Source organism: Narcine bancroftii, chromosome 2 (genome assembly GCF_036971445.1).
Source record: "Narcine bancroftii isolate sNarBan1 chromosome 2, sNarBan1.hap1, whole genome shotgun sequence".
Lineage (NCBI taxonomy): Eukaryota > Metazoa > Chordata > Chondrichthyes > Torpediniformes > Narcinidae > Narcine > Narcine bancroftii.
The window spans coordinates 140,698,716-140,721,558 of record NC_091470.1 but is presented as its reverse complement, the minus strand read 5'-3'; the positions used below and the strand labels follow the sequence as shown (position 1 = coordinate 140,721,558).

General features: G+C 39.4%; 2 long non-coding RNA genes across 7 annotated transcripts in view; one reads left to right on the top strand and one right to left on the bottom strand.

The window, feature by feature from the left end:
* LOC138754256 (uncharacterized) overlaps positions 1–10,754 on the bottom strand; it is a 37,824-nt gene extending 27,070 nt beyond the window's left edge. For 3 of the 4 annotated variants that reach the window (XR_011351618.1, XR_011351617.1, XR_011351620.1), the window contains exons 1-4: positions 10,419–10,754; positions 7,390–7,561; positions 5,512–5,567; positions 1,846–1,968 (exon numbers count right to left, since the gene is read on the bottom strand). This is a non-coding gene — a long non-coding RNA (uncharacterized lncRNA). The remainder of the gene's footprint in view (positions 1–1,845; positions 1,969–5,511; positions 5,568–7,389; positions 7,562–10,418) is intronic. The other variant, XR_011351619.1, reaches the window with a different exon arrangement.
* Positions 10,755–11,865: 1,111 nt separating this feature from the next.
* LOC138752460 (uncharacterized) overlaps positions 11,866–22,843 on the top strand; it is a 28,156-nt gene continuing 17,178 nt past the window's right edge. Inside the window, exons 1-3 of one of the 3 annotated variants that reach the window (XR_011350666.1) lie at positions 11,866–11,952; positions 12,171–12,273; positions 18,926–19,147. This is a non-coding gene — a long non-coding RNA (uncharacterized lncRNA). Of the gene's footprint in view, positions 11,953–12,170; positions 12,274–13,738; positions 13,826–18,925; positions 19,148–22,843 lie in introns of those variants that run through there. The other 2 variants (XR_011350664.1, XR_011350665.1) reach the window with 2 other exon arrangements.

Below are 22,843 nucleotides of genomic sequence, written 5' to 3'. Positions count from 1 at the left end.
CGTGGCCCAGGTGGGATGGTTCCATCAAATATGTTGACCAATTGGCCAAGGCAGTGCAGAGTGCCTAGATATTAGAAGGAGAGATTGTTCTATATACACATGACCTTCATTTGAAAACGTTTCTCCTTAAGTCTCCCCTCTCACAAATCTATACTTTACTTGCTTACCCTGGGGAAAAGTCTGACTAATCAGCTGATCCATGCTCCTCATGTTTATATATTTTTACAAGGTTACTCTCAGACTCCTGTGTCCAGCAGAAAATGTCACTCTCCAGCCTCTTCGTATCACTCAAACCTTAAATCCCTGTAACATCCTCGTGAATCTTTTTTTCCATCCTTTCCAGATTAATGACATCCTTCCTGTATCAGGGCAACCAGAGCTGCGTACAATATTCCAAACGTAGCCTGGCCAAGGTCTTGTAGAGTTCAACATGACATTCCATCTCCTGTACTCAATGCTTTGACCTCACCATTGTCTACTTTTATTGCCACTTTCATGGAACTGTGTATCTATATTCCTCAGTCTGTCTGTTCTCCAAAACTCTCCAGGGTGCCACCAATGACTGTGAATGACCTGCCCCAGTTTGATTTTTAAAATGCAACACCTCATACTCATCTGAATAGAGGTGCATCTGCCATTCCTCTCCCTACTTACTCCTTTGGTCCTGCTGAATTCACAAACTTACTACCATACAACCTACATTTGCAGCTAACTCTTTAATGCAAATGACAAACAACAGTGGCTCCAACATTGATCCCTGTGGCACACTACTTTTCACAGGCTCCAAACTGAAAAACAACTCTCCCATTACCACTCTTACCACCCAAGCCAGTTTTGTATCTAATCGACCAGCTGATTCTTCATGTCATATGACTGAATCTTCTGGGCCAACCTTCCATGTGATACTTTGTCAAAGGCCTTGGTAAAGTCCATGTAGACAATGTCCACTGTCCTGCCTCATCAGTTCTCTTGATCACCTCTTTGAAAAATCTTTTTATCAGATTTGTGAGAAACAATTTCCTATGTAAAAAGCAATGCTGACTGTCCCCAAAATGTCCTTGTGTTTCCAAATGCTGAATTCCCCCCAGGAACCTACACACCAATGATGTTAGGCCTCACAGATTTGTAATTGCCTGGCTTGTCCTTACAACTCTCCTGACAAGCACAACATTAGTTATGCTCCACTCTTCCAGCACCCAACCATGCCAGGCAATGACATAAGCCTCTCCGCCAGGGCTCCTGCAATTTTCCCCCAAGCTTCCCACAATGCCCTAGGATACACGTTGTTAGGCCCCGGGGATTTATACATTTTAAGATGTCCAGCGCCTCCTCCTCTGTTCTGTGAACAGGCCGTGAACAAACATTGAGAAGCTGGAGGACTCGACGATTGCATCTACCCACGGATGCCACATGATCTCTCCAGTCCCGCTAGCTTCTCATTGTTTGTTCACGATTCTAGCATCTGTAGTTTTTGTGTTACTCTTCAAGCTTTTTTGGGGATTAAAAACTAGCTCCTCTTCTTAGCCCTTTTGATTTTGCATATTGAAATGCATCTTAAAATCCGAGTTTTGAGCAATACTAACCTTCAGATTTATTTTTATTGCCGCTATAAATAGAAAGATAAATGTTGAATTTAAACACATGTTCTAACAATCATTGAATATTCAGAATGAAAAAGAGATGCACATTTTGGTGAATCAACACATAGTTCTCAACTGGGAAAATGTGAGTAATTTCTCCTGTCAGGCTGCAAAGTAACAACTGAAACTGTTTTCATGATTTTACCAATAGGTTTGGTTTAGTGCAGAAAGCTAACGTTGTGGTACTGTATGAAACATGCCCTACCTTGTCAATGTAAGTATTCCAACCACCTTCACCTCCTATTGTCTTGGAAGTATTTGCTGTCAAAGGAACTGATGCTAACAGGGTCACCCGCCGTAACTCTGGTGAAGGACTATCAAGGAAGTTCTGTTAAAAATTAATGCAATATTACAGAGGATATAAAGACACAAAACAAATACAGCAATCATCCCTTCATTAAGAAAACACTGTGATGAGAAGGTAAAAGAATATGTTTTTTCCCTTTCAAAACAAACTTCAAAGTTTTACCTGTGCCTTTTAAACCTATCAACCAGATATTTCTATTCTTCTGTTTGGATTGAATTCTTCTCCGAAGAAATCAGAAAGCCATCGTCATCATTACCAGGCAGTATTAGAATACAGGTTACATCCAATGCTGCCCAGTAAGATGACAATACCTCCCCAGAAGATTCTCGATGTTAGTTTTCTAGCAGCCATTGTTAGAATAATTGCTGTTAACGACTGGACCTTGCTCACTGCCTCCCACTTCAACCAGTCTATTTGTTATTATTTTCTGTCTCAAGCTGCTAAATGTCAAACAATGACCTTGTTTCAATTACACACTCATTTTTTTCTTCATCAGCACTGAATGAATTGACTTTCATATAATGTAAGTCAAACCTTGGTTACAAAAACATTCTTCATATGAAAGTTTGTGCCTTCTTTCTATACAGTTTTTACATTTATTCCATAAGGAATCAGCAACTATTTCTTAAAAAGTTACATTTTGAGAAGGTGCTGTACATAAGGATACTAAGCAGATAAGAGTCCACGAGATGATGGGAAAGATATTAGCATGGAGAGATGAGTACTGACTGGCAGAAGACGGAGAATGGGGATAAAAGGGACTTTTCTGATTGGCTGCCAGTGACTAGTGGTGTTCCACAGGGCTTGGGGCTGCTTCTGTTCACATTATATGTTCATGATTTGGACGACAAAGTGGGTGGGTTTGTGGCCAAATTTGTGAATGAAACAAAGATAGGAGGGGCAGGTAATGTTGAGAAAGCACTGAGTCTACAGAACACAGGCAGCTTAGGAGATCAGGGATGGAAATGGCAGATAGAATACAGTGGAGAAAAATATATGATCCTGCACTTTAGTGGAAAGAATAAAGGCAGAGATTATTTTCTAAATAGGTAACAACGAGCTCAGACATCAGAGGCACAGAGGATCTTGGGAGTCCTCGTGCAAGACCCCCTAAAGGTTAACTGGCAGGTAGTATCAGTGGCAAATGCAATGCTAGCATTCATTTCGAAAGGGAGAGAATATAAAAGTAGGAATATAATGTTGAGGCTTTATCAGGTACTGGGTAGACTGCCTGCAAATAGTTTTGAGCTCCTCATCTAGGCAAGGATGTGTTGGCACTCGAGAGAATCCAGAGGAGCTTCACCAGAATGATCCCTAGAATGAAAGGGTTATCATAGGATGATTATTTGATGGCTCTGAGACGGTACTCACTGGAGCTTAGAGTACGGGAGATCTCATTGAAACCTATCGAATACTGAAAGGAACGGATTGAGTGGAGGTGGAGAGGTTCTTTCCAGCAGTGGGGGAAATCTGGAACCAGAGAGAATAGCCTCATAATACATAATGAACAGTGATGAGGAAGGATGTCTTGACCCACAGGATGACGAATCTGCCAAGGACGGCTGTGGAGGTCAAGTCATCTGATGTGCGATGATGAAATATAGCTGCATAGCCTTGAGGAAAGACACAATGGGGCAAATGGCTTAATTCTGTTCCTATATTTTTTGGTCTCACTTTCATTGAGTCCAGTCTAGGAATGCCAGATTCACCATCCTGCCCCAGAGCAAACACAACTCTCTTTGTCCCCTGTACCTGGTGAATTATGTGAAGACACATCATTAAGGAAAATTCAAGTATAAAGGAGTTCAATCAATAGAACTGGATTGGCAGAAATAGCAATGCAAAGGTTCTGCTTGGGCATCGTCTCTGATGTGTTCAACGTGAACATGTGGTCTGTTTCAAAAGCAGATCAAGGGAAGGAAATTGCACATGAAGCAAGTTTGACTTATTGTTGCTACTGCAGGTCTACAACCAAACCTTGCCACATCAACAGTTTCTGTCATAAATCATACTGACATTCAAATCTTTTGTAATATCAGTGTGCTTTTATAATAATGTTTTGCACATCTAAACACAATTACATGGAGGTAAAATGATCAACAGCTTACAAATATCAAGTATATTCAGTGTTATTATACTGATTTATTATTGGCCCATGACTAATAGCTTGAAATTACGTATACAAAAAAAGTTTTTAAAAGGTTACAAACCATTTAAATTTGGGTAGCCCATGCAGCCCTTTGAAATGAAGATTAGTACGATGGCCTCCTATTTAACTAAGGTGTAAAAAAGTCAAGTACAGACCCTCTTTAGTTTTTAAATTAAACCAGGAAGTTTTATTCAGAAGACTTTCAATCCTATTGCCTGCATTGTAAAAACAGTGGATCTAAATGCCAAAACCTAAGACTTGATTTGATATGAATCTGTAATGAACCAAATCAGAAGAGGTTTACGTGGTATCTCTGGAGATGGCATCACCAGTTTTCTGTTCTAAGTGAAACCACTCACAAAAAGATGAACAGGAAACCTAGAATGAAACATAATGCTAAAAACTTCCACCCACTGAGAATATGCAGATACGTTCTTACACAAACCCTTTGCAAACTTAAAAAGGAAAATGAACTGAAAGAATGTCACCTGCTACCTCTGTTCCTTTATAGTTCCAGGGGCAAAACTATTCCCACCATTTTGTAAAGCAGCTATCTGAGCAGCAGCAAAATGGCCTCCAGTGCCTTGAATGCTACAAACTAATGAAAACTTTTCAATCTGCGTCTCTGGTATCAGTCAAAAAATGTAGCATTACTGGTTCTAACTTGTCAAATGCATTGCCTCAAGAAGTTACAGATCAAAATAAGTTGTAGGTTTTCTTTTGTAGAAGATAAAATGTAAACAATAACGCAATTGCACTCACTTCCGAGTTGTTCGTTACCATATATTTTTAGCTCTGGGGAAAGTGCATTGTGTTTGTTAGTGCTGTCTGATCTGTTGTGTGTTTTCAGCAGATTCTATTTTTATTGGTTATTGTTTCATTAAGCAAGAGCTGAAAAAGAGGACCTGGCCAAAAATGGTTAACAAAATAAATTCATCTCATTATCTTTGAAAGGTTCTGCTTTGGAAAGTCACAAGGACCGACTCATTACACATGTAGAAACAGAAAATGCAAGCAAATAAAATGCTTTCTATGGATATTATAAAATTGTACTAATTTCCTAACAGACATTCGAAAAATTCAGTCTAGCACCAATCTATCATTAAAAAAAGTACTCCATCGATTTAAAATAATCTTTGGAAACTCCAAGTACTGTTTTAGAAATTATTACAGTGGTCAACTGAGATATGTTCTTCAGCAATGTCTAATATTGTGTTTAATCTATGACTGCAATATTTTACATTAATGCATTAATACACTTGTTAATGAGTCATATGCCAAAAATTCCAGTTCCTAAGGGATGTAATGTTCGTGTTAATAAAAACATGAAAATGAGAAGTAAAATTGCCTCTCAGATTGTCAAAGTTCAGTAAATGAAATGCAAATAGGGTTCAAGATATCATTACCTCACTAACCTTAAAGACACAGCATCACATACATGTCATCTTGAAGCCTCACAAAGTAGAGCGAACTACAGGAAAATGAATTTGAAAAGGAATTCATCAGATTGTTCTTTTTTTAAAACTAAAATCTGCCTTATGATTTGTGACACATGCCCTGGAATCATATTTTGAAGAGTTTGATATAACAAGTGTTTAAAAACCTTGTGCTGTACTGTGAAGAGATCACATTTATCTTTTTTTTACAAGGCATTGAATAATTTCCATAATTATAACAAGGTTTATTCTTGGATAGTTGTTATATTCCATTAACATTCTCAGAACAAATAAATTAGTTGCACTTCCTGGTTCCTCTCAACAGGTGAAGTTAAAAGCAACATGTTCCTCAGTTCAAGTCCACATAAATGTAATTGAAAACAGGACTATAATCAAAACCTGTCAAAGAAAGTTGCTCCTGAGTAAATTAGGTTAATCCATTCTCTTCACAATTTCTACGCCTATTTACTTCACAGCATTGCACAAATAATATTCATAAACATTGGAAACAATCACAATTTATTCGCAAGTAAATATATAAGGGGAAAATTAGAGTAATTCATTGTGAGCTAATTTCCGAGACCCAGAGGTGAATTAAGTTATTTTGTCTTGGATTCTAAAAGGTGAAACAGATCACCAGTACGCATTTAACGCTTCACTAAAAATGTTAACAAGAGGTTGGAACATCATGGTGCCAAATACATACATTTTCAGCTCCCAAAATAGAACTCAAATAACAGAAAGCATGCACGTTCTCCACCTAACTGCAACTCCTTGTTCTCCACTAAAGAAATTCATTTCCCTCACAATTTTACTTCCTTTCTAATAAAGAAATGAATCTGATAGTGTCTCCCTTTGTACTGGCTAGTTTGGAAAGGTCACTCAATAACATCTGTTACTGTGTAACTACTAACTGTAACTGGATGTACCAATTTTTCAGCAGACAAAGGTGTCATTTGAAAGAAGCTGTTTCTGGGATATCTTTAAATGTGGATTTTAAACAAACAATAATCTGGGTCTATGTACTGGAAAAATTCGAGGGTAAAGCAACACTGTTGATGAACATTCCATCAGATTTTTCATTCTTTCCTACATTACCATTACCTTAACTGACAATAAAGTCACAAAGCAAAAGAAAATGTTTTGCCATTTCAACCTACTTTGAAACAGACTTAAGTTTTAAACAGAGCCCCTGTAAAGTTTGGCTTTGGAAGCCATGTTTAGCTTAACTAACTTGTAACTGTGGAGAGCAATATTTCATGCCAGAACTTTCTCCACTTGACTTTCGATTTTTACCCTAGTTCTATAAAAGGGACAAAGGACACCTCCCATCTGTATAAACTTGGACCAGTCAAAAGCACATTCATCAAATTCAGCACCCAAATACATTTTTAAAAATAATGAAAGAGCAAAAGGAACTTTGTTAGCAGCTATTCAAGTTCTCAAACTTTGTTTAATATTTAAATAGTGTGAAAATAGCAGCATAGTTATCAAGCTCTTAGCAGTGATAATGCAACAAAAGACAAGTTCATTAGTTGAATCTGAACTCTGCCGGTCTTAACTTGCTTCTTTTGCAAGAGATTAAAATTTGTCTAACATTTGTGGACAAAAAATCCTGAAGGAAATATGTTTATAAACAAGATTCACTGCTCCCACAAAATACATTCTCCATAAAATAAATTTTCTCCATAAGAATATCTGTTTATCGAATGCAAATAGCATGCAAGAAGCTTAGTGTTGTGTACAGATAGCAACGTCAATTCTTCAGAATGGGGAAGAAAAGAAACCCACTGTAGAGGTGATCTGAAAGCAAAAGCAGAAAGTTTGTCTGGGAATGAGAAACACCTGTAATCTTACCGTCGTGAAAGGGAGTACAAAGAGTGCCAAGAGAAAATCTCAGTTTCCCCGACTCGTGAATAATGTGGCTTCTCTGGTCATTTTGAACCCTTGAAATATAAAACCCAGCTAATGGTTGCCTGGCTACAGCCTTCATTTAGTTAATCATCAGCATTATTACCAATGTACAGGCCTTGGAAAGAAAGGAAACAATGAATAAGACATGTAGAAAACAGGAAGCAAACACCAACCCCTCTTCTGTTTAAGACCAGCAATTAGGCACCAGAATTACCTTTGCTTTCCCCACCCCTTCCAGCCAACGCCTGGCCAAGGTCCACATGAATTCAGGTCTAGGTGGTTCTCAATGTAGATGTTAAGCAATCCTATCACCATGTGTCGAGACTTCCAGCTTCACAGTGGAATCTAATTTTGATGTGAAGAAGCTTACCTGTGAGTTAACTGTGACTGAACCCTTAATCAATGCTTAGCAATCGTGCAATGAACAAGGCAGATGAAAATCTAAGGGCAGATTTCAATGGGTTACCTGGGGTCCAGGTGAACAGAGAGACTTTTATTTCCCCCAACTGAATAAGATGAAGTGCTATTTTGGGTTTGAAGACAGAAAAGAATATGTACACTTGGCACCCGAACAAGACAAAAATATTACAGGGGGAGAATTTAGATGCTTTACTGACACCTAATGTTCAGACAAAAGAAGCCATGAAAATTCTGCTTAATGCGAATAACAAATCTACAGAAGTGAGGTCCAAAGATTTTTAAAATGAAGCTAAATTTCAGACCATTTATTTTATAGAATCAAAAATCCACTGCTGAGCAGGTGATTTTTTAAAATTAAACACCCATCAAAGCTTTCTGACAAATTTTGCTAGTGAAATTTAACTCCAGTGCAATTTGATCTCTGTATAAATCCCCACGGTGGTGGAGATTGATCATGATAACATCTAATAAAATGGTTAAAAGATTTTTATCTATTAAACAAATCAAGGAATTAGTAGAGGAAAGTGCACTGAAGATTCCAGGGCAAAGATTCCCCGTGATCTGACACAAGAATCCAAATGATCTGCCCTTGCCTCTGTCCCTTAATGTCCTTAAATGATATTGTTTAATCCACAACATTGTTTTTCAATGACCAAAACATTAAAGCAGTTCTATAATTTGGAAGTTCTGTTGTACTAATTGAAAATTTGTCATCAAGTTACTTCGTTTTGTTTTATGTTAACTAAAACATGGTTAAAAAAAACACATACAAAGTACTGCTTTCTGTCTGATTCACAATACAACTTACTTCCTTGCTTTTTGACACTGATATTTTTTCTAAATTTTCCATCTACAATTTTAAAAATGATCATAGTTTTACCTCAGCAAGTCAAGACAAATAGCACACCCTAAATTTTTTTGGAAGGAGGAAATCATAACCAAATTGCATCTTCCTAAAATAAAGATAGATCTGTTTCCTGTATTAATTATCTATAGCATATAATAAAGGTAACATTGGACTCAAACTGGACTGATTCATCCAGTTTTCGAACAAAGGATCCACTTTCCAGAACAGATTTTCCAACAAAGTGAACAGTTTTACCGAACAATTAGTGTCTGCAATTGGTTTAACATTTTAAAAATTAAGGTCCAAAACATTTTTTTTAACCACTGAAGTGAATTTTACACGATTCCAAAAGTTTAAGAACTTCCCTCTGCTGTTTAGCTAAGTCATTGATTTCTAAACGAGTCTTCAGGCCAGCTTTATATTTTGTTGGTATTCACGTTAAGTTCAACTGAACAGTTAATATTTTGCAGTGCTTTAAACAACTTCAAATTATCAGTCAATCACAGTATAAATAGTTTTTTACAAAAACAGATAAGAACATTTTAAAAATGTAAATAGTTTAAATGAAAAATGCAATTTTGCTCCTCAATTTAAGGACATAATGAGTTGTATCACATGGCTGAACCAGTTTTGAAAGTTTTGTTGTGAAAAAGAAAATCATTCTCCTTATCATTTTAAATCTATTATTGTCAAAAGTTAAATAAAATATACAATGCCTGGATTACTACCAAAATGTACATTGAAATAAAGTGGAATTTTTTCCATCTAATAAATGAAAGGGATTCAACATTTTAAAAAAAGGTTAACAGAACGAAGTTATTGCAAAAGACCCACTGCTGGAGCTTAGTACTTCAGAGGAACAAGGCAGAAAGAAACTAATTTTCCTCTCAAATAAAATGTTGTTACCCAATCTTGAAGCTGAATGAAGACATGACATTTTTGCACTGATATTTTTGCAGCATTCCATGGTTAAACAAAAAACGTAGGATTTTTTTTTTTGCCAGACTTTAAAATCATACCAAAGAAACTAACAAAACAGGGAAGTTTTGTGCAGAGCCCTGATAAAAAAATTTGAAAATGAAAAAAACAAACCAGATTTAAACATGCACTTATGTCTTAAAGGCAAATTAATAAATATTAAATACTACTTCTCAGAAAATATTCATGGCACTCCTAGATTTATATTCCAAAAAACAATTAGTAGTTCTATTTAATATGTTGTATACTCTTGTCACATCTTCTGCATTGTAGGGTTAAATATGAAAGTCTGTAGATGCTGGGGTTAGACTTCCTTAAAAAAAATCAAATTATCTTCTTTTAACTTTAAAACAAAGTTTGTCAAATGATTATCCAAACCTCAGTTTGAGATGACTTTAAACAAGGCAATGTTATAAAACGTCCATTCTTTAAGCTGTTGACTTCAAAGGCCAGATAAATGTGCCTTTAACTTTCAGCTCTCCATCCCTGGCTTTCTCTGTGCTGTCTTGACCTGCCCCAACTGGTTAAACTGGTTGAAAGGGGCACGTTTCAATTCATCTGCCGGCCCTTCCAACCCAACAGAAACTGATACCATTTATATTATTTCTTTACAATTACCAAACAATGTTTCATGCTACTGAACATCTACTCAACTAAAATCTTATTCTTTTAATATTGTTATTTCTCCTTCCCAACCACCTTCCTATTTTAACCAATATACCTGTACCTCAAGGTCAGCAAGATGGTGAAACAGAATGAATTAATTCTGTGCCTGCAAACACTTTAAACCTTTACTCCACATCTGCTTCAAAAATTGAAAACTTTCACAAGCCATGACTTTCACAGAGTAGATCCGATGATTTTCTTTGTTGTCCGATGGCTCCACTTGTCGTCTAGAATGTCTTCTTTGATGAATTCTATGAAACGTAATAAGCTAGTAATAAGAAACTAAGACACCCATCGTTCAAAACTGTTCAAAAAATGAACTTAATGAAGGCTACCAATAGCTTTTAAATTTAGGTGCAAAAACTCGGAGACAATCAATGCGACTGGGCTTGGATGAGGTGCAGAAGCAAAGAGACAGAGAACGTCGAGAGTTTCTACTTACATGCAACTCCCACCTCCCCTGCGCAGGTGCTTTCTTTACCTCAGACCAATCTGCTTTGCCTTTGGTTGACAGGTGTGCCTTTCAGAACAATGATAGGTCAAAAACGAATCTCATTTGCGTGATGCTTGCACGGATATCGTGAGAATGATTCTCAAGAGTAGAAATTCCAGACAGTAAATCGACTTCCCAGAAAAGCAGGAAAACTAGAAAGGGAAATTCACTGGGCTCTTTATACCACATTTGATGCATCCATTTTATGTCTCTGAATGATAAAAACGCACAGATAAGCTTCTTGATTGAATACTAATAGTACTCAAAGTGTTACTAAACAAAAATGCACTTTTAAACACAATATTCGGCTCTGTACTTTGAGAATAGTTGATTCCAGTTTGAAGTTGGAATTGCAATAAATTATTTTCTTATTTTATTCACAAGAAGATTTGAATAGAGCTGTAAACATCCAGACAATGAAGTTTTTAAATGTGGAACGATTCGACATAATTGAAAACACTCATCAGTCAGTCAAAATGTTATCAATCACAGAATTCTCTCAACTTGGATTCCATATTTTTTTCATTAAAAAAATTGTTTCTTTCTCTCTTTTCCCTCTTCTTATAAAACCTGCTGTTAAGAAACAGCTCTAAGCCTACTATTAACATTATTGTTTCATGCTTTCAGTAACCTTCATGGTGACGAGTTCAGACAGATCACTGAAACAGGAAATATGATCTGTTAGCTCAAAGATTGAACTAGTATTTTATATCATAAACGTTACGTCTGAAACGACTACACTTGTTTGCAGTGTCGACTTTTCCCACTCCTCTCTGGAATGAAATGACTGTCACAAAGTTTTCAGACGTTAATCTATCTGCAATATTCCTGACACTGTGGACAACTTTTCTTCTGCTTTGTTCCTGCAGAAATTATAATGAAGCTTTTACTTGAAAGAAAGGTGATTAAGTTGGTAGAACATTGTAGCTAAACATCAGCCACATTAAATTAGCATACTGGTAAAACAAAGGTGTGTCTCTTGAAATAAACTAGTTCTTATCTCATAGTAGCGTTCAGTTAACTGAGTACAAAAGAAGCTGGGAAGCCGAGCACACAACAACAATGAAAATACAATATTTGGCAAACTAAAACTATTTCTCAAGTAGGTATTTTCACCCATTTTATTAGAGTTAACTGTGCATTTTGTTTTAATTTAAATTCATGTGTATGGAAATTGTATATTCTCATGTACAATGTCCGTATGCACCAACAAACGCTTGCAAGAAAAAATGCTGATGAAAGCTAGCAAATAGCATTAAAACATTTTAAGACAATTAACACACAATCCTTCCTTATATACTTCGTCCTTTTGTGCAACAGAACCACTGAATTGATGGAATATCATCTTGCAACACTGGTGATGCTAAGCAAATGTGCATGCAGCAAACATATTTTCCACCGTTGATGGCAGGTGCCTTACCAGGTTTGTTTATATTTTGCTTCTGCATTGGTACAAAAATGAGGGGTAAACAAAGTGAGATCAGAAATTTGCTCGCATCTTTTTACATGGTTGTTCTGTCCCTGCAATTGAAATGTTGCGGAGGGACAGCACAGGCAAACTGATTCTGCTCTTGCTCAACATCCTCGTGACAAACACATCAGTGAGGGGAGCCAAAGTGGAATCTGAGGAAATGGCCCCAGTTAAATTTAATTTTCCTTGTTCATTCAGAACAATTCTCCTGCATTTCCTGCATCTGCAGAAGCCAAACAGCAACCATTTGGTAAGATTTGTTCTGGGGAAAATCCTCTGAGGCAAAAAGGGAAAAATTAACATTTCGATGGCTTAAAACGTTAACTTCCTTTTTCTCTCCATATGTATGGAATGGCTTTCTGAATATTTTAGTACTTCCTGGTTTTATTTTAAGTGGAAATAAAGTATAGACTTTGATAAGGCAACTTGATAGGATAAATGTGAATGATGCCGACAACTTAATTATAACCAGGCTACTGTGAGATGGCGCTGGTGACCAGAAAAAGACAAATGACATGATGTGGATTGATAAAGAAAATTATCCAAGGAACATTTCACACACTTTTCAAAAAGAGGCCATTGCCTTGCTGCACCTTGTAAAACAACATCTGACGGGAATGTATCTACAATCTCAGCCCTGATGAGAAACAAAGTACTTCAAGGGGAGGAGAGTAAACTTTGGGAAATCATCCATTAACGCCATCCTCTTATAGGCCTCTCTCGCTTCTGAAGACAGACTAGAAGATAATAGCCAAAGACTCGGCAAATAGATTGGCTAGATATTTGCTAGAGTTAAAAACCCAGATCAGGTGGGGTTTGTACTGAAAAGGCAATCAGCAGACAACATAAGTAGATTACTTAACATAACACATTGGTGCAGTCAAGGGCAGACTTGAGCATTAAAGTGCTGGAAAAGTTCTGGTTGGGGCAGTCATTCATAAATTGGATCAAGGCGCTGTATCACAAACCCAGGGCCAAAATTGTTACCAACAGGCAAACATCTCCAGCCTTCCCACTAACCAGGTCTAGTAGACAAGGTTGTCCACTGTCCCCGGCTCTATTCATATTGACCATTGAATCGCTGGCAGAAGTCATCTGCCGGGACCTGGGTATTAAAGGACTTAAGAGGGGGCCAGAAAAAACACAACATTAATTTATATGCTGATGATGTGTGATTATACTTGATGGAACCAGCAGGGTCATTGGCAAAGTTGCAAACTACACTGGGAGATTATGATAAAACCTCGAGACAAAAAATCAATTTCGACAAGAATGAAATAATGCCACTAACAAAAGGGAACTGTAAAGAACATCAGGCAGGAAAGTATGTTCAAGTGGCCACGAAAGGGGAGAAAGTAGATAAGGATTGACAATAACTTACGGAATTTATATAAATTGAATTATCTCCCTCTGCTAGGAAGGATCGAGGAAGACCTGCACAGGTGGATGAACTGGCCCACGATGTTGATGGGCAGGGTTAACTGTATTAAAATGAATGTGACGCCAAGGTTGCAACACCTCTCTCAATCTTTGCCCATGCCATTGTCCCAGAGTTTTTTTTAAAACACTCAACAGACATGTTAGGCAATTTCTTTGGAGAGGCAAGACAGCTAGAGTCTCCATGGACAAATTAACTTGGGACTATAGTCTGGGGGGAATGAGGCTCCCAGACTTCAAAAAATACCTATTGAGCAGCCCAGTCGAGGTTTATCGCCTCAATGTTTGAGGGGGATGGTATACCCTCCTGGGCACAAATTGATCTACACACGGTAGGAGAGAAGATTGCAGGAGAGCTTATATATAAGTGGGACACTAAATTGGTATCAGGGAAAATGGACAATCCCATACTAAAGCACCTACTTCAAATATGGCAAAAGATCAACCAGATCATTGGGTTGGAGAGGCAGATGGATGGGTCAGTAAGTATGTGGATGATACAAAGTTAGAGGAGTTGTGGATGGAGCTGAAGTATATCAAAGGTTACAAGATTACATAGACAGGATGCCAAGGTAAAGGTGATCCACCAAAACTTAGATTGTTAGACACTGATTGAAGGCTGTGAGAAGGGTTTCATCACTGGAACATAGTGTCTATGAAACTGATGGGGTTTCTTGAAGATGATTGATGATGGCAGGACAGTGGATGTCGTAAATATGGGCTTTAGTATAGCCTTTGACAAGGTTCCCCACAGCAATTTACTCAGAAAGGTGAGATCACTTCAGATCCACTGGATTCAAAACTGGCTTTGTGGAAGGAGTCAGAAGGCAGGAGTCTAATTGGAGGCCAATGACTAGTGATGTACCATAAAGGTCAGCATTGAGTCCACTGTTGTTTGTAATCTACATTAAATATTGGGATGACAATGTTATTTATATGATTAATAAATTTGCAGATGACACCAAAATTAGTAGACAGTGGAGAAGGATATCTAAGTTTACAAGGAAGCAAAGGAGTGTCAACTGGCATTTAACTCAAGATGTTGGATACTGCACATTGGTATCTCAATCAGGGTAGGGCTGACATGGTGAATGGTAGAGCCCTGGAGTGAGGTATAGAGATCTTGGGCTACAGGTACGTAGCTCCCTGAAAGCGGCAACTCAGGTGGACAAGGTGGTGAAGAAATTGTTTGGCCTGCTGGAGATTATGAGAGATATAGATAGGGTAGACAGCCAGTACTTTTTTCCCGGGGTGACAGTAGCGAACACCAGAGGACATCTGTATAAGGTGAGTGGAGGAAAGTTTAGGAGAGACGTCAGGGGTAAGTTTATACACAGAGAGTGGTGGATGCCCGGAATGCATTGCCAGGTGTGATGGTGGAGGTTGGTACAATAGGGACATATAAAAGACTCTTAAACAAGCAATGGATGCAAAAAAAATAGGTTCTACGTGTGAGATAGAGAAGGTTTAGATTGTTGAGTAGGTTTTTACACCCTGTAGAACTGCAACAAAGTCTTTTAATTTAAACTCCAACTCCTTCACAATGAAAGCCACATTGCTATCAGCCCTTCTTAACTACTCGTTGGACTTGTTTGCCAGCATTCTGTGAGTCATAGATTGGAAACATCTCAATACCTATCAACTTCACTCACTTGTGACTCTCTCCATTTCAATAATGATCTGCCTTTACCCCAGTTCTGATCGCTGGTGCTGTAAAGGTGTTGCACTAACCGCTAAACCAACCGTACCCCCCCCCCCCCCCCCACAAGGGTTCTGGCTCAAAACGTCGACTACTATGTTCCTCCCCAGTGACGCTGGTCAGACCAGAGATCCTCCACAAGATTGCTTTTTGCCTCAAACGCATCTGCCTCTCTTTACGACCTAAAATCTTACAGCGATGTGAGAAGCGCTTCATGAACTGAAGTTTGTGATTAATGAATTTCAAGCTGTTTAAACAATTGTTGTGAACGGACACATACCCAGAGGTTCTACACGAGTTCTATCTCCTAAATTCAAAGCTCTGTTATAATGAAAGTGCAGGATTATTCCAGGCCACTGGCATTTTGTGAATTTCAGTTACCAGGCTAAAGCATAGATTCCTCTTTCCCAAGTACAAGCCTAACACTTCTCCTTCATGAAACTCAATTGATCTCTATCCCATTACCGAATAACAAGAATCACATCCATTTTTTTTTGTATAAAAGGCACCAGGTGGAGCATTGTGCCATTTGTAAAAGGATTGGTATCCGGCCTATTCATTCTCCGACTTCTGGCTATGCTTTAACTAAAACGGCCCCCAATTTAACACTTAGTTATCTGGAGCACTCACAAAGCAGGCACGAATAAGTTCATTTCTGTCACACTTGTCTTTTTTGAAATGCATCAGCTCCTCGAAATTATTGTATGGCAATGAGATCTTCTGCTTGTCTCCCTGCAAAACAGCCAGTTGATGATGGCAAACTCTGTTCCAAGCATTTGGTTGGGAGGAGGAGCCCGTTAGATGAACATTCAGTCCTTGCTTGCTGACCACACTATGCTAGAGTTTGCACCTTTTCCAATTCTAGAGCTTAGTTGACCAGGAAGATCAGTTTGATGCAGGCCTGGGCTTCTTCAGAGTAGAAGCCTCCTTGGTGCATCTATAGCTTGCACATTTGGGCAATGTAAACTTCAGAGATTGAAAAGGGACTGAGGGGAACAATTTTACTCAGAGGGTGGTCTATATCTGGAATGAGCTGCTAGCAGAAACTAGTGACAGTTGGATAGATGTATGGATAGAAAGGTATAGAAGGTTATAGGCCAAATGCAGGCAAATGGGAGCTTGTCCTTGATGAGTTGGTCAATGGGCCTGTTCCTTGCCATATGATGTTATGATGCTGAGGTTCACACATGAATAAATTTAAAGAAAGTAATTCTTATTAAGTTCTTTCTTTGGCTTGGCTTCGCGGACGAAGATTTATGGAGGGGGTAAAAAGTCCACGTCAGCTGCAGGCTCGTTTGTGGCTGACAAGTCCGATGCGGGACAGGCAGACACGATTGCAGCGGTTGCAGGGGAAAATTGGTTGGTTGGGGTTGGGTGTTGGGTTTTTCCTCCTTTGCCTTTTGTCAGTGAGGTGGGCTCTGCGGTCTTCTTCAAAGGAGGTTGCTGCCCGCCAAACTGTGAGGCGCCAAGATGCACGGTTTGAGGCGTTATCAGCCCACTGGCGGTGGTCAATGTGGCAGGCACCAAGAGATTTCTTTAGGCAGTCCTTGTACCTTTTCTTTGGTGCACCTCTGTCACGGTGGCCAGTGGAGAGCTCGCCATATAACACGATCTTGGGAAGGCGATGGTCCTCCATTCTGGAGACGTGACCCATCCAGCGCAGCTGGATCTTCAGCAGCGTGGACTCGATGCTGTCGACCTCTGCCATCTCGAGTACTTCGACGTTAGGGATGTAAGCGCTCCAATGGATGTTGAGGATGGAGCGGAGACAACGCTGGTGGAAGTGTTCTAGGAGCCGGTAGAGGACCCATGATTCGGAGCCGAACAGGAGTGTGGGTATGACAACGGCTCTGTATACGCTATTCACATGCTTACTTTTAAAATATCAGTGTTAACCCCTCTTTTTATGCTTTCTACAATTATTGAAATTGTAGAGCGATCAAAAAATCAGTACGACATGTAACAATCAATGATCAAGAGTTAACAATGCAAACTTCCCCTGCATTGAAGCTGTTTGGGTAGCAGAAATTTACCCTTGCAGAATTCAAAATCATTTCCTAATTCTTGAGATATGTCATAAACGTTGCTCTTGCAGAATCTATGTGCAAATAAGAAAATAAGTAAACACAATTTTTTTTCATCTTGACAATGGCCCACGCCATGGAAAAATAACAATTTTCTTGGAATGCAACCCATTTCCACGTCCCCTCCGCCGCCTCCCCCATAAGTGGGTGTCATGTGAACAAGTAATAACAGAAAACTCTGTTATCACTCAACACATCAAACAGCATCTGTGGAAAAGAATTTACAGAACGTATCCCTGTGACTGCAAAAGATGTACCCCTTTCACCGCTCTTTAGGACCTCAAAGAGTTGTTCCAAGTAAGGCAACGCTTCACCTATGAATCTGTAGGGATCATTTACTGCATCTGGTGTTCCCAATGTTGCCTCCTCCATGTCAGGGAGATCGGATACTGAACAAGGAATCACTTCAATGAGTACCATTGCTGTGTCTACCAGCAGGATCTCCCAGAGGCCAACCACTCCAATTCCACTTCCCATTCCTGCAGTAAAATGTCTGTCCTTGGCTAAATGAATTGCCAGGTTGAGGCCATTCATACATTAAAGGAACACCACCTTATATTCTGTCTTGGTATTCTTCAACCACAAAAGGTCTGTCTACACTATTGCAAGTCACTTTTTTAAAAACTAGGATTACTATGAATAATTATTATCTTTCTACTTATTTTATGTATTTATTGTCTTTTTAATTTAAATATTTAACAATTATAGTTTTTTTAACAAAAGCTTCTTCAGGTGCAGCAGGTATTTCAGTGCATATGTTCATTGTACAGTGTGTATGACAGTAAACTCATTATCATTCCTCCTCTTTATTCTTTTCTCTTCCTCCCTTCCTACTTTCTACACCTTGCTCCTATCAGAGTGCACCTTTCTCAGCCCTCTCCCTCTTTCCCCTTTCCACTCTTTGTACATTTCTTTGCTTCCCCCTCCCATCTGTATTCATCTATCACCTGCCAGCCTGTGCTCCACCTCCACCCCCTCCACACTGATTTGGGCTTCTGCCTAATTCTTGCTATTCCTGATTGTGATTTTGGCCCAAACTGTTGACCATCCATGGTTTCCATGGACACTGCCCTGTCCGCTGAGTTCCTCCAGCACTTTGAAGAAGAAACACAATGGAAACTGGAGACGTTGACGTCAATGCTGTCTGATTAAATGGTGCCCAGATGGAACGTGAGGTGTTGTTCCTTGTATCTACGGGTGGTCTCAGTATAGCAGGGCCTATCCCTATGTCCCCTTTCCTCCAGATCCCCAACCCTTTGGTGCATCAGTCTCAGTATCTACAGACTTTCTTGTTTCCCTGAAAAGTTGAGACATGTTTTTGCTTTAAAGGGGGTTAAATCAGTTTGTTTGTTGTTCACAATTATTGCAATCACTCTCACCACAGCTCTCTCCCTGTTGATGTCATCGTACAGCATACCAAGGCCTGCCAAATGCAGCTCCAACCCCACCTGCCTCATTCCCAGGCACTTTACTTCTCGGACAAAACTTCACTCTGGATCTTGGCCCTGCTGAGTGTCGAAAGAACCTGTAATCTTGTGTTCCACTTGCCAATTTCAGGATTCCAGTGAATACAGTTCAAGCAACACTCAAACATGCATCACCCAGACCCTCAATGTTGTTTAAATTAATTCTGATCCTTCATGTTAGTTTAATTTTTTTTTTAAGAAGATCATACTTCTAAAATATGAAATCAGAATAAAATAAATTACAAAGCAACAATCACATTTCAGTATGTGTATTGTTACTGCAAAGTAGACTAAGTTTAGAAAATGAAGAACAAAGAAACACACCCATTAACTGATTTTAAACGTGTCACACCTATGTAAATAACATTCAACTTTGCTCCAAAGCAGTGGAGGTTTCAACATCTGTCATTCCATAGACTGGAGTCAGTTGCCTCAGGCAGCTTCCTAATTATACGACTTGAGGTACAGAAACTTAAGTACTGAAAAATGTGGAATAGGTGTGCTTGTAATATGATTCTCAGAGTGAGGTAAGCAGCACCTACTGTCAGTTTTGGGTCATGACAAAATACAATGCAAATATAGTGAAGTCCTGGTTAACTAGTTTGACAAGGAACAACGTGACTGGAAATGGACCTCTGTAATTGCATGTAAAAATAACTCATGATTAAATCCATCCAATGTTTAAAGGACTTATGCCGGCAAAACAATCTGTGAAGGTAGAAACTGAATTTGAGAGCAACATATGTGATTTAAAGTCCATAAGACAGATTAATGTGAGGATAATGTTTCTCCAACAGTCAGGATCATGGTATTTCACATGGTTTCTTGTCAGGAATTGCAAAGTTCCTCAAGCCAACTGTTGAAATACTTCAACCTTATTATATGATATCAGACCAGAATCTAGAGGGAAATGTTGACAGGCTTGCATCAAATTATCATCGTTTATGTCATATGTAAAGGAAGTTAAACATTTTCACATGAAACCAACTCGTTGGGTGCGGCTCTCTGACAACTTTCCAGCTGTGCTCCAATCGTGAACCATTTATGATTCGTGAGCAATTGCATTGGGGAATAGGTGCTCTGAACCAGATAAGAGGGCTGCTTTTATCAAAAAGTTTTTCCTGATGCTCTTCTACAATCAATAAAGCACAAGTTCAGTGTTTCAGAATCAGAATTTATTGTTATGAACAAGTCACGAAATTTTGTGACAACATCACAGTGGAAATGTTCATATTATGAATTATCTTACCACAATAATATATATATATATATATATATTTATATTTTAAAAAGTGCATGAAATGTAAGGCAGTGTTTGTGGTTTATTGATTATTCAGGAATCTGATGGCAGCAGGGCAGAAGCTGTCCTTGTGCTGCTGAGTGCTTGTCTTCAGGCTCCTGCACCTCTTTCTTGATGGTAGCAGAGTGAAGAGGGGATGGCCTGAGTGGTGGGGGTCTTTGAGGATAGAGGGTGCTTTTTTAAGACACCGCCCCATGTAGATGTCCTCAATGGAGTGAAGTCTAAGGCCTGTGATGTCACAGGCCAAGTTAACAACCCCCTGGAGTTTATTCTTGTCTTGAGATTTGGCACCTCTATACCAGACAGTGATACAACCAGCCAGAATCCTCTCCATGGTCCACCTATAGAAGTCTTCAAGAGTCTTTGGTGACATATTGAATCTCCTCAAACTCCTCACAAAGAAGGTGAACCTTCTTCATGATGGCATCAACATGGAGGCTCCAGGACATCCTGGGGATGTTGACACCCAGGCATTTGAAGTTCTTGACCCTCTCCACTACTGAGCCCTTGATGAGGACTGGGTCATGTTCCCCTGACTTCCTCCTGAAGTCCACAATCATCTCCTTGGTTTTGCTGATGTTCAGCGCAAGGTTGTTGTGACACTGTTCAACGAGCTGATCTATCTCCCTCCTGTACGCTTCCTCATTGCCATTTGTGATTCTGCCGACAACTGTGGTGTCATCAGCAAACTTGTAGATGGCATTGGAATTGTGTGTGGCCACATGGTCATGGGTGTATAATGAGTGGAACAGTGGGCTAAGCATGCATCCTTGGGGTGCGCCCGTGTGGATAATCAGTGGGGAGGAGACGTTGCTTCCAATTTGTACTGACTGTGGTCTAGATAGAATATTCCAACTTGGATGAGTGCAATTCTAACAGCACACAACATATTTAAGCCAAAGCATTTCATCTGACTGTCTCCCTATTGTTCATAATAAATATTCATTCTCAACACTAGAGTTCCAGCATGTACCTTTGTTCTACCTTTGCACAGAATCTACTGGCCAATCTCCACCATATGACTAAATTGGACAAAGTCAGCTTCACGTGATAACACCACCACCTGCAGGTTCTGATCCAAATCACACATAGATCCACACAGGGGCATTCTGGGGTACTCTTGTTTGCCTGCATTTGAATCATATTCTTCTAAATCCTTCCTATCCATACGTTTGTCCAAATTCCTTTCAAATGTTGTAATTGTATCCATTTCTATAACTTCCTCTGGCAGCTCATCCCAAATACACATCATCCTCAGGGAGACAAAATTGTCCTTAAGGTCCATCTGAAATATTACCCCTCACACCTTAAACCTGGGGCCTCTAGAATAGTCAACTTGAGAAAAAGACTGTGATTATTCACTTTATTCATGCACCTCAGGATTTTATAAACGTCCATCAGGTTTCCTTTCAGTTTCTCACATTCTCCAATCTACCCTACTTTATAATTCAAGCCCTCCACCCCGCAACATCCAAGTGAATCTCCTCTGCACCTCTTCTAGCTCACTATGTCTTGTAGCTGGGTGACCAGAACTAAACACAGTGCTCCAAGGCGGTATACAGTGGTCCCAACATTAGTTCTCAATACCCATCGAATGAAGGTAAGGATGGCAAAATGCCTTCTTCACCTTGTACATATGTACAGGTGGTAGTGTAGGATGACTGTGATTGGCTGAGTGTGTAGCCACACCTATTGGCAGGTCTTAAAGGATTGCTCCTAGCCAGACCAAGTCATTCTGGACTGGTTGACCTACTGTGATATGCTCCAGTCTTTTAGTTAATAAAAGCCTTGGTTTGGATCAACAAGCCTTTGGTTCTTTCGACACGCATTACAACCAACATGTACAGATGAGTCACCACTATGTGCTTTAACCAGGTCTGTGTGAAGAAAACCCTGCCCAACCACCACCAGCATGTAAGCTGCTGTACCACAGGTCCCAGCACACTTGATCACTGCTACACCAAGATAAGGAAGGACTACCGTTCTCTCCCGAGACTACAGTTTGGCAAGTCTGAACAGCTGGCTGTGCTCCTTCTGCCTTCATACATACAGAACCAAAAAAGGAAGGCTTCAGCGGTCAGGACAGCAAGAAGGTGGTCACAGAAAGCTGAAGAACAGTTACAGGACTTCCTCGAGTCAGGGGATTGGCTGGTGTTCAACGATTCAGCTGTGGATCTGAACAATTACACCAGGACTGTCACAGTCTCTATCAAATCAGCTGTGGATGAGTGTATCCCCACCAAATTGTTCAGAGTTTTCACCAACCCAAAGCCCTGGATGAATAATGAAATCCAGAACTTGCTGAGAGCCAGATCACAGGCATTTAAGTCCAAAGATCCAGATCAGTGCAGAAGGAGCCAGTGTGACCTGCGGAAAGTTATCTCCCAGGTGAAGTGGAGATTCCGGATGAAAATGAAAACAATAATGGACACCAACAGTTGTGGCAGGGTCTAAATGCCATAACCTACTACAAAAGCAAATCTGGTAAAGTAGCAGACGGCAAAGTTTCACTCCCTAAGGAACTCAATGCCTTCTT